Source organism: Euprymna scolopes, chromosome 27, assembly GCF_053919585.1.
Source record: "Euprymna scolopes isolate OS-2025 chromosome 27, ASM5391958v1, whole genome shotgun sequence".
In the NCBI taxonomy this organism is placed as follows: domain Eukaryota; kingdom Metazoa; phylum Mollusca; class Cephalopoda; order Sepiida; family Sepiolidae; genus Euprymna; species Euprymna scolopes.
The window spans coordinates 59,657,856-59,670,044 of NC_136508.1; the positions used below are offsets into that span (position 1 = coordinate 59,657,856).

The window sequence follows — 12,189 nt, forward strand, 5'->3', positions numbered from 1 at the left end:
ACTATCTTTCGGCCGTTGGTAGCGTTCTAGATGCACGCACGGCCGGTTTCCTGGTACCGTCAGGCATTATATGAAGTATGCAAGCTCCCACACCAAATGAGCTTGCGTCACACGTTACACTTATTCTCAACCTTTGGATCATAGCGTGTAAAAAAAAAATCTGAAGTTAACGTCTCTTTGATCTTCTCAAACGCCTTCTGGCATTCTGGCATTCTGGCATTCTGGCACCCAGTCACAGGTTTTCTCATTCTTCAGAAGTTCATTTGGTGGATCGCGCAAATCATGCATATTCTTGATGAAGACTTGGTAGAAATTAGCCAGGCCCAGTAAGCTTTGTAGTGCTTGCACGTTATTGAGAACAGGTATGCTCTTTATAGCTCCTGCCCTCTCAGGACCGAGGTGTCTACGATCTTCATCAATAATAAAGGATGTCACACTTTGCTTCTTTTACCGAAACTTTGAATTCTTTCAAGAACTTCATGTATGTGCTTTCGGTGCTCATCTGTGGATTTAATGGCTATGACAATATCATCCAAGTAGGCGCAAGCCAAACGGAGGCCACCTAGTATGGTGTCCATGACCTGTTGAAAAATCGCAGGTTTCCCCTTGACTCCGAAGGCTAAGCTTTCAAACTTGTAGGGTCTCCTGTGTATATTTATACAGAGGAGTTTTGAACATTCCGTCTCGACGAGGATCTGCAAATATGCGTCGCTCAAATCCACCTTAAAAATACTTTACCACCGTTTAATTTGTTGAATATCTCCTCTGATGTAGGGGAGTGGATAGTGGTAATCTTTGAGGGCCACGTTCAGACCCGTGGATAAATCCGCACATACACGAATATAGGTTGTTTTCCTGGTCACATATACGGAAGGGACTGCTCAATCACTGCTGCTTACTTTCGATAGTATTCCGGCCTCTTCTAGCTGATGCAATTCCTTGTCGATTTTCTCTGTTCCTGCAAATGGGACGTTTCGTTTCTTCTTGAAAACGAGCAGAGTGTATTCTATTAGTTCGAATCTTGCTATAGCCTTTGTACATTTTCCTACTCCTGGTGAGAATACTCCTGGAAATTCCTTTTTAACTCTTCCTTTAGTTGTTGCACTTCCGTAGACGAGTCTTCTACACTATGAAAGAATTTATTCATAGGTTGGTCCCATAATTGGAATCGCTCCATCCAGTCAGTACCAAAGAGGCTTTCGGATGTCCTATGTACATACATTTTCACTTTTTTAGTAACACCATTTAAGGTTGCCGTGAGTGTGAGCTCTCCTCAAATTCCACTTTATCGCCTGTCATAGCTCGAACTGATATGTTCGTTTTCCACATGGTTGGTTTCCTTAGCCTTTTCCACGTCTTAAGGTTAACGCTGGACAGGTCTCATCCGGAATCCAATTGTAGATGCATAGTTTTATTTCCGATGTTAACTGTGACATATTTGTGCCGGTTCTTACTCGAATCCAAGTCGGATCTAGTCTGTCGGACGCTGTTCTTGTCTTAGTCCTTCCTGCACTGGATTGCTTTGTGGCTCTTCCTGCCACATTCGTTACAGTACTTATCTTTGTAAAAACATTGACTCGGGGTGAGTATTTTTCAGGTCTGAAGGTCGTCCTTCTAATGAATGTTGCGCCTGACTCCTCGACGTGTCTCGAGTTGTTCCTTACGCAAACAACCCGTTGACAACCCTCGGCCAACTTTTGGAGGGGGAGGCCCTGTTCGCTCTAAAGTCTAGAGAGAAAACGTCGTCTAATTTCAGTGTTTTTGGATGAGATTAAACCCTGGGCAAAAATTAAACACTTTAAGTCATCTGCCGATAAATCAGACAGACGGAAATCATCGCAGTTTTTATTTACCACGGACGCGAAGGTCAGGTAATCGAGGTAGTCGCTTTTCTTCAGGTTAAAGCACTTCCATCTTTTATGAACGAGCGTAGTATTCGGTCTGAACAGTTCAGGTAAAACTTGGACCAATTCATTTATCTTCCTGGGGAGAATATAATCCACAAACTTGTTATGTTCTGTGGTCCCTAATTTCCTCAAAAGTAGGCAGACTTTTTTAGCGTTGCTCCACTCTTGACAGTCCACGGTGAATAGGTCGTCATATCTCCGATAGAAAGCGTCAAACGTCCCATCCAACTCCGGTTGGTAGTTGAACGTTTCTATAGCATTACATATTTTACTATGGGAAAAAGCAAAGCTTTCATCCATATGTTCTGTTCTATCGAACATTTGTAACAATAGCTCTTCTTGTCTCTGTTTTTGGAATAGCATTCTCTCCTCCAACGCTTGTTGCCTCGATGGAAAATGTAACTGGGGGTGTTTATGACGTTCTTTTAAATTTTCCTCGACCTTCTGCTGCTGGTCAATCTGGGCCTTGATTAGCTGTATTTATACTGCTTTAACCTCCTCCATCTTGTAATGGTTTTTCCAAACGCACGAAACAAAATTTATTTCAGTTTTTGACTGGAGAAGAGAGAAAAAATAATAAGAAAAAAAGAAAATGTCCTTTCCTTGAGTGTGTGCGTATGTGGAGGGAGCAATGTATTCCTTGCTTATTGGTAAAAACCTTAGAGATAACCTAATATGAGGTTGGACAAAAAATGTTACTTGCGAAACAAAAGGAAAACGCATATACTGTGATACAATACAGTATAAAAGAATGAAAATAATTGTGGAATTATCCGGAAGTTAACCAAAATGGCTATTTTTTTTTACGTGTGTGTGGTGGTGGTGGTGGTGGGGTACTTGTCCCTACGAGGAAGAAAAACATCATTTTCGAACCGACAGTTAAAAATAAAATATTTCGGAAAATTTGACTCAATAAAAAAGTCTTTTCTTTAGTCCAAGTAAAATTTGCATAAAGTCAACAGCAAAAAGCAAAGGCAAAAAAACTTTTCTTTTCATTTGAAAAATGTCCAAATTAGCATATGAATAAACAATAGACAAGTTACAATTAAAATTATTTCGAGGTTAATTTGAGATAATATTTTTACCTGTTGTTCTTTCAATAAGCAACCAAATTAATTTGTATGACATCAACAAAAATGCGTTTGATAAAGTTCTTTTTAATTTATATAGAGACACAAAAAGTTTACTTACAATCGAGTCGAGAGCTTTGACTTGCGTTCGTTTCTGTTCGTTTTTTGTTTTTTTTTAGAATTTCGTTTTAAAAAGTAATTGCCAGCCGAATTCTTAGCTTGTAAATCCGAAGTTCTTTTAAAGTCAAATTAATTTCATTTTTTCCCTTTTTTGTGGGGTTAATCCGTGTGAAAGTCGAATGCGTACGTCGCCAGTTGTTATATTGTTAAATAGTATAAAACGAAAGGAACAGAGGACTTTTAGAAACAAACATGTATTCACATATTTACAGGCAAAGCGGTTTGAGCAATACAATTCCTCAACTGTTGGGCGACCTCCTTGGCCGCGTACCAATCTCTGACTCCAAGATACCGGTACTTATTACCGGAAGCGACACCAGAGGAAGTGACGTCATGAGATAGTCGATTAATCCCATGAATGGGGCGTCTCCAACAATTACTTTTGGAATGAATGCCCCCTCGTGTATATATATATATATATATATATATATATATATATATATATATATATATATATATATATATATATATATATACGGCGTGACACACCGGTTCTCGTCAGATCACTGCAGTTAAGCAACGTTGAGCCTGGTTAGTACCAGATGGGTGATAATATGGGAATTCTAGGCACTGTATGTGCTCTCCATTTATCTCGGCATTTGCTTCCAATCGTCCTGTACACACACTTCATTAGCCACTAGTATTAGAGATTAGGCACCTCTTGCAACAAAAATTTCACGCGCAGGCACCTCTACGGTGGATATCTATGCACTGTCAAAGACTGAAGCTTTTAATTTACTTTATGCACACAGAAACAGATACAGACACACGCACACACACACACACACACACACACACACACACACACACACACATATATATATATATATATATATATATATATATATATATATATATATATATATATATATATGCGTCTTTCTATGAATAACTACAACCGATTCAAGAAACCGGGATATGACATTCATCTTTAAAATAATCAACAACCTTTTTTTGCACCAGAAGGAACTTACTTTATGATATTGTTATCTGTCCAGGTTTTTATGTGAAATTCATGTGCTCGAATATATATATATCTATATATATATATATATATATATATATATATATATATTACATAGGTTGTATATGCTTTATTTTTTATTTCTTATTCTTTTCAAAATATTCAAAGTGCGTTAGCTCAAGTAGCCTACACACTGGAATGCGCCACTTAGCAGGCACTCCGACTTGGTTTTGTTTTTGTGACTTTCAAAGTCTTTTAATTTCTGCTGTATTCACACACACACACACACACACACACACACACACACACACACACACACACACATATATATATACTATTAAAATAAAAGTTCCCCAATTTTGTATTCAGATATAAATATTAATAACATAAACTTAATTTAGACATCTTGATAGCTCGATAGTGCAATAATAACAGCTATAAATATTTTTATAATATACCGTTTCACTGAGAATAGACACTCATATTATGCTCATCTAAAAAGTTATATATATATATATATATACACACACACTGACACAGACAGACACCCACCCCCACACACACACATATTTTTTTTTACACAATGATCACCACTTATCAAGGCCCGGAAGCCACTCAGGTATAAGGGTTATTGCAAGTACATTACGTTAGTGTGGAGATTTGATGAAGTGTTTACTTAAGGGGGCGGTTCATTAGGAATTTGTTAACATTGGACTTTAAGACATCCAAGTTGTAGTCCGGTGGGAAGCAGGCAGACGGAACAGAGTTCCACAGGCGTGCAGTTCTAAGAAAGAAGCTTTGTTCATGGAATCTACGTTTTGATTTAGGCACAGATATAGAGTGGGGGAAATTTTTCACAGTGGATTCAGCTAGACGGGTGTTTTTCGTGAAAGATTGGCGAGGAGGGACCAGAGATTGGAGTTCAGATAAGCACCTGCCATGGAAATAACGATAAAACAAGGATAGGCTCGCAATGTCTCTTCTGTGGGATAGAGGTTGCGGGGTAGAGAAAAGGGCATCCCCCACTAAGCCACAAAGTCTATTTTGTACTCTGTCAAGGATATTAAAAGTCGCGATACAGCGAAAACGTCTTTCTGTAGATGAGTATATATATATATATATATATATATATATATATATATATATATATATATATATATATGTGTGTGTGTGTGTGTGTGTGTGTGTGTGTGTGTGTGGTTATCCACGTACATATGTTTCACTGTATGTACAGCTTTTCAGTGTACCAGACTAAGTCAAGATTCGAACTCATAACATGTGTGTACTCCAAGATGATACTTTTGAACTATGAAAACTTTACATAAATACGTATGATGTTAATCACATACATATTTAATTATGTTTGTTAATCTTATTGTTTGTCTAAATTACAACTTATGAAATCTATCTCATAGCGATTCACTAATAACGTGGTTGAGGGAGAGAGAGTTTACTACATTACATGCATTACGTCGTTCAATTACTCGATCTATATAGTTATTTATAGACAAAATATTGCACATGCTTCGTTGTATCTACGCTTCTAATAATATTTGGTTGCTCTCATTCTGCTAACCATGTCTGGAAGAATATAATATGTACTTTTATTTCTAGTATTGACCATAGTGAAACAATAGAAGAACCGTTATTAACCAAGGGACACAAAGTAAAAAAAAAAAAAAAAATACAAACTATACAAAAAAAGAAAAGAAGTTTATCAGCAGAAAAATAGAGGCATAGTTATTCACCAATGTACACACAGTAAAAACAAACTACAAAATATAACAAAAAAGAGAGAATAGGTTTATCAGCAGAACAATAGAGGAATAGTTACACACCAAGTTACACAAAGTAAAAAACAAAATACAAACTATAACAAACAAGGTCGATAGCCATTAGTCGCATGCTATATTGGAAAATATTATTTCTTTTGAATAATTAAGATTTGAAAACAGTTTTAAGTTGAAATAAAAAACAAGGCCGATAACCATTAGTCACGTGCTCTCGTGTAATGAATGAATGCGTGAATGTAGGATTGACATGAAATTCTTAAAGATAAACTAAAATGACCGAAAAATGGGCTAAAATGACTTAAATAATAAAAAGTAAATGAGTTAGAATGACGTTAATGAACTTAAGGATGAATTGAATGACCTTAAGATTAACTTGAATGCTTAAAAATAACTGGAATCCTTCAAAAACAACTTGAATGATCTGTAGAATGACTTGAATGGCTTTGAGACCGACTGGTTGTAAAGTGGGTGATCATTTTGCATTAAATTAATACAGAAAAGTGATCCCCAACTTTATATCACAAAGTTACAAACATAAGTACAGCATGTAGTAAGAACAGATACTACACTTTGATCTTGGCCAAAAGGCCAAGAAAAGGGTATTTATTTGCTCCCCCACCGAGCAAATTAGGCACAAGGCCGATTTTTAGTGAAGGGAAAATGGGAACCAACTCCCTGGGGAATAGGGGAGCTGGATAGTGACAATTGGTATGAAGGGTTGCCCCTAGATTGACCAAGGTCTTATATGTGGGATTGCCTCCACATATGGTCTTTTCTTGCCGTATCTACCGGAACAGATACTACACTTTGAGGTATTTATTTGCTCCCCCACTGAGCAAATTAGGCACAAGGCCGATTTTTAAAGTGAGGAGTGAAGGGGAAATGGGGACCAACTCCCCGGGGAGTAGGGGAGCTGGATAGTGACAATTGGTATGAAGGGTTGCCCCTTCATTGACCAAGGTCTTATATGTGGGGTCGCCCCCACATATGGTCTTTGCTTGCACTATGTATTTATTTGCTTCCCCACTGAGCCGTTTTTTAATGTGGAGAGAGAGGGGGGGAGGGAAAAGGGGGACCAGCTCACGAGAGGTGGGAAATGGGAGCTGGATAGTAACTGTTGGTATGAATGGTTGCCCCTACATTGACCAAGGTCTGATATGCGGAGTTACTCCCACATATGGTCTTCGCTTGCAGTATCTGCCGGAATAGATACTACACTTTGATATTGGCCAAAAGGCCAGATATTTATTTGCTCCCCCTCCGAGTAAATTAGGCACAAGGCCGATTTTTAATGTGAGGTGTGAAGGGGAAATGGGGACCAACTCCCCGGGGAGTAGGGGAGCTGGATAGTGACAATTTGTATGAAGGGGTTCCCCTACATTGACCAAGGTCTTATATGTGGAGTCGCCCCCACATATGGTCTTTGCTTGCAGTATCTGACGGAACAGTACTACACTTTGATCTTGGTCAAAAGGCCAAGAAAAGCTTTAAAAGCTAAGAACAGCATCTATTAACAACAGACATTTGATCTTAACCAAAAAGGCCAAACACAAAAGTGTTATGGACAAACCGACCGACGGAGTAACATAGTGTCGCTTGTACGCGACTATAAAGAGAAAATAGGTTTATCAGCACAACAATGAAGGAATAGTTATTAACCAAGTAAGAGAAAGTAAAATAAAGTGCAAACTATAATAAAAAAGTTTATCAGAAGAACAATGGAGGGATAGTTATTCACCAAAATGCACAAGTAAAAAACTGCAAACTTTCACAAAAGAAAAGGTTTATCAGCAAAATAATAGAATGAAAGTTGTTTACCAAAGTACACAAAGTAAAAAAATACAAACTATAACAAAAAAAGAGGAAATTAGTTTATCAGCAGAACAATAAAGGGACAGTTATTCACCAATGTAACAAAAACTACAAACTATAACAATTAAAGAAAATATTTTTATCAAAAAAACAATAGAGGTATACTATTTAGATAGTTTCCCAAAGTAAAAACAAAACTACAATTATAACAAAAATGCGGAAAAAGTGTATCAGCAGAACAATACAGGAGTAGTTGTTCACCAAGGTACACAAAGTAAAAAAACAAAAAACTTACAAACTATTACAAAATAGAGGAAATAAGTTTATCAGCAGAACGATAGGGAGATAGTTCTTCACCAAAGGTACACAAAGTAAAAAAAAGCCCTGCAAACTATAACAAAAAGGAGAAAATAAGTTTATCTGTAGAATAATATAGAACTAGTTATTCACCAAGGTTCACAAATTAAAAGAAAAAACAAACTACGAACTATGATAAAAAGAAGAAATATGTTTATCAGCATAACAATATAATAGAGAAATAGTTATTCACCAAGGTACACAAAGTTAAAAAAAATAATATACAAACTAAAACAAAAAAAGGAAAAAAAAACGAAAGAAATGAAGAGATAGTTATTCACCAAGGCACACAAAATAAAAAAAAACAGAGCCTTATGCCACATGAGAACAGTTACATGACGTATGTGACGGTTTACGGCAGAGTTACATGAAGTATATGACGGTTTACGGCAGAGTTGAAATGAGTTTCCAGCTAGATACAATTGAAGGCAGGTTCTTGCAGATCAGGAGAGCTTTAAGAGGCAAACATTGGCTCGATAGAATATAGATGTGGACATTAGCACGTGGAGGGTCGATGGTGGCAAATACACACACAGACTGCAACTGATATTTGTAGAATGTGCCGGAGATTGTGTTTTGATTTATTTTATTTTTCTATACTTGTGAAGCCGTTTACGCTCCCCTCAGCAGCTACCAATGTGAGAAACGACAACATGGACATAAGAAGCCTATGGAATCAGTGTTGGGTCGGTGTTTGCTGTGGAGCGAGGAAGCACATGGTTTTTATCACACTGTACAAAAACAAAGTTGGTAGAATTAATTGTGTAGTATTGAGAATCCCAGCTTAATTGCTATATAGGTAGTTTTAGAACTAGAAAGTTATGTAAGAATATTTAATTTCCCATCAGCGAGTTGGCAGCGTCACAAAATGTTAGGTTTGACAGGTATCAACCTAAAGAGAATTCACCGGAAATTAGGGGTAACATGCACCGGAAATTAGGGGTGACACGGGAATTGTGGTCGTAGGCTTCCGGTTGACGACCACATGGTCTGAGAGTTGGTTTTGTGCAGCAGAGAATGCAGACAGGAAATCTCGGGTCTCCGACATCCAGGGTCTCGAGATGATAGGCTTGCCTTGAATAAAAAGATAGAAGCTTCAAATTCATTTTGTTGTTTATCGATGCATCTGTCTGCAGTGATCACTTCAAAATGACATGGCAGACCAGCGTCCAAGAAGATATCATCCGCTGGCCAAGGCAAGCAGGTATGTACGCATGATGTTATTTGCACGTGCATGTCTGGAGACCTTCCAAGGCAAAAGAACTGTGTAATTACCTTGAAATTACCCTTAGAAGTAAAAGTACCCGTAAAAATAAACTTAAAAGTAAACGTAAAACAAGAAACTCTAAAAGTAAACAAAATAGTAAAGTGAACAAATGAATAAATACTAAACAGAACAGCAAACATTCATTTGTAACAATTGTAATAATAAATCTTTCCTTCAAAACGAGGTCCTGGATATGACCTTAAACTATATCCGATGGTGAGACCCCAGCTTGCGAGCTTTGGGGAGTATAGACCCACCCTTCAATTGTCATTGTTCTCAGGTCCACTCTGACCCGGAGTAGTAGCACCTGTTAGGGTCCTAACTATGGGTTGAATAGCAACATACTTGAAAAAAACAAAACATATTCTATTAAAAAAAAACTTTCTTCAAAATGACTGAATTCGGCATTAAATAACCTGAAAAAGGTTGATATCTCATACAACAAAACCAACCAACCAACCTTCAAAACAAATGAACACCTTTATAATATTGCAAAACTTTGCAATTGTAAACTAACGTAGATAAATAAACTTGTTTTACTCATAACTTCAGCCATGTAATCTTTATTTTAAGGCACTTGCTAACTTAACAATGCCTTCACTTGTTTTAAAATAATGTATACACATGCATGCACGCATGGTTTCGAATGTTACTTGGAGTTTGAAGGCTTTCGTATAGTTTCAAAAGAAAATAGATACCCCCCTTTACGAGTACCTGTATGGGATTTCTATTGTGAGGCAAGGGTGTTGCAATCTCCAACCATATATTTTCTGTGTGCATTTGTGTATATAATACATAACAGTATCCGAGGGGTGTTTAATTAGTAATACGCCCATCAACTTCTGTAGAAATTTATATATATATATATATATATATATATATATAGAGAGAGAGAGAGAGAGAGATAGATAGATAGATAGATAGATAGATAGATAGATAGATATAGATAGACATATAGATAGATAGATAGGAACTATACTCTTCTGATGAGAAGCGTTAAGCTTCGAAATACCTTGTTATACAGAGTACCGTCTATCCCCTAACTAAATATTAAATAAATGAACCATTCTATATGCACCAATATATAGTTTTTTTGTGATTTTATTTCCCACTCTTATTGTTTCCTCTATAAGCTCCAATGAAATTTGTCGAGTTTTATGTTATCCCAATAAGGCTCTTCTTATAGAATTGAATTTGCCCTATTCTTCCAACTCTCTAAGCAATATATATATATATATATATATATATATATATATATTACTTTATTCAGTCTTTCCATCTATATGAAATCTATACGATATAATAATTAAGTGATTGATTTTGCGCTACGAAATAGATACTGTCAAAAATCGTATATGTACAGGTAAATTAAAGGAATAAATTATAAGATGGTCAATATCATGAATTTTGGAAAATAGTTTTATGTTATTTATTCACTATATTGCTCTGTAATCACATTGAGCTTCTTAAATAAGGATTGGTACATATCACAAGAAAATCTGTTTCTACAGTGCCCATCATTGGATGAGTATCGCAGCTAGTACAAAAACTATATACATCAGTTTTGACATTGTGGGCATTATTTATATTACATTTTAATTTATTCCTCTGGGGCTGTTTGTCAGGTTATATGAGGCAAATTTTGGTCCTAATTTATGAGGCAAAGGGCATATTTATCAAACTGTGGGTTTCTCAATACTTAGCAATGTTTGTCCTTAAGTGGTTTCTCCTTTTCTTTCACCGAAAGGCGTGAAATATTATTTTCACATCAAGTGCCATCGTTAGCCATGAATCATGAGACAGCGTGTGATTTTCCAAACGTCTTACTTATACCAAGTGAGAAGAGGAATTATGTTGCCTGTTGGAATTGTGCAGATAATTTTGCCTTTTGCATCTCAAATAACAAATAATCCCCGCCCCTTGGAAAGTGGGTCCTTTAAATTTTACAATCCTCATCAGTTTATATATATATATATATATATATATATATATATATATATATATATATATATATATATATATATATATATTAGTGTTGGGACAATAAATCGGAATCGGGAATTGATTAAATCGGAACTTTTTAGAGTATCGGAATCGGGACCTGAAAAATGTGTGCCTATTTTTCAATGCTAAAAACGAGTCTTTTAATTGGCTTTTTATTGGATTTTCTTTCAGGGAAATTCTTCTACAACTGATAGTAATACTATAATAATGATTATCTACTGATTTTAAACGATTAGCAAAACTAAAATCGATAGATCATCCCTCACAAATATATCTTTACGTTTGAGAAAATATCTGCATATTTAACGACAATCGTGAAAAATAACAACTTTTATAGTTAAATATTTGGAAATTTATAAAGAATCCGAATCAGAATCGGTAATTGTATCGGAATCAGGTATTTCATACGGAATCGGTAATTGTATCGGAATCGGAAAAAATTGGTATCGTCCCATCCCTATTTCATATATATATATATATATATATATATATATATATATATATATATATAGTGAGAGAGAGAGAGAGAGAAAGAAAGAGAGAGAGAGAGCCGATCTGATATACTGCGATACAGCGAAACAGTACTGTGTGTGGATGCTCCCTATTTTGATGTTTAGCATATCGTGGAAAAAATAACAACTGTCGCTAGCGAAAAAAGCAATGCTCTTTGTGGAAACAAATAGAGCTTAGGCGTTTGGACAATGTTTAACACTATAATTTTGCATACCCATCTCAGCAGCAACCGAAAGCGCTGACTGTCGTCTGGATGGTTCTAATTTTAATCCTTACTTAACGTAGTTAGTACTTTAGCCGCACTGGTGAAATTGTGATACAG

The 12,189-nt window shown here is 36.2% G+C and overlaps 1 pseudogene; it reads right to left on the reverse strand.

Moving 5' to 3' along the window:
* Positions 1–6,377: 6,377 nt before the first annotated feature.
* Positions 6,378–6,515, reverse strand: LOC145249126 (U2 spliceosomal RNA; annotated as a pseudogene).
* Positions 6,516–12,189: the final 5,674 nt, after the last annotated feature.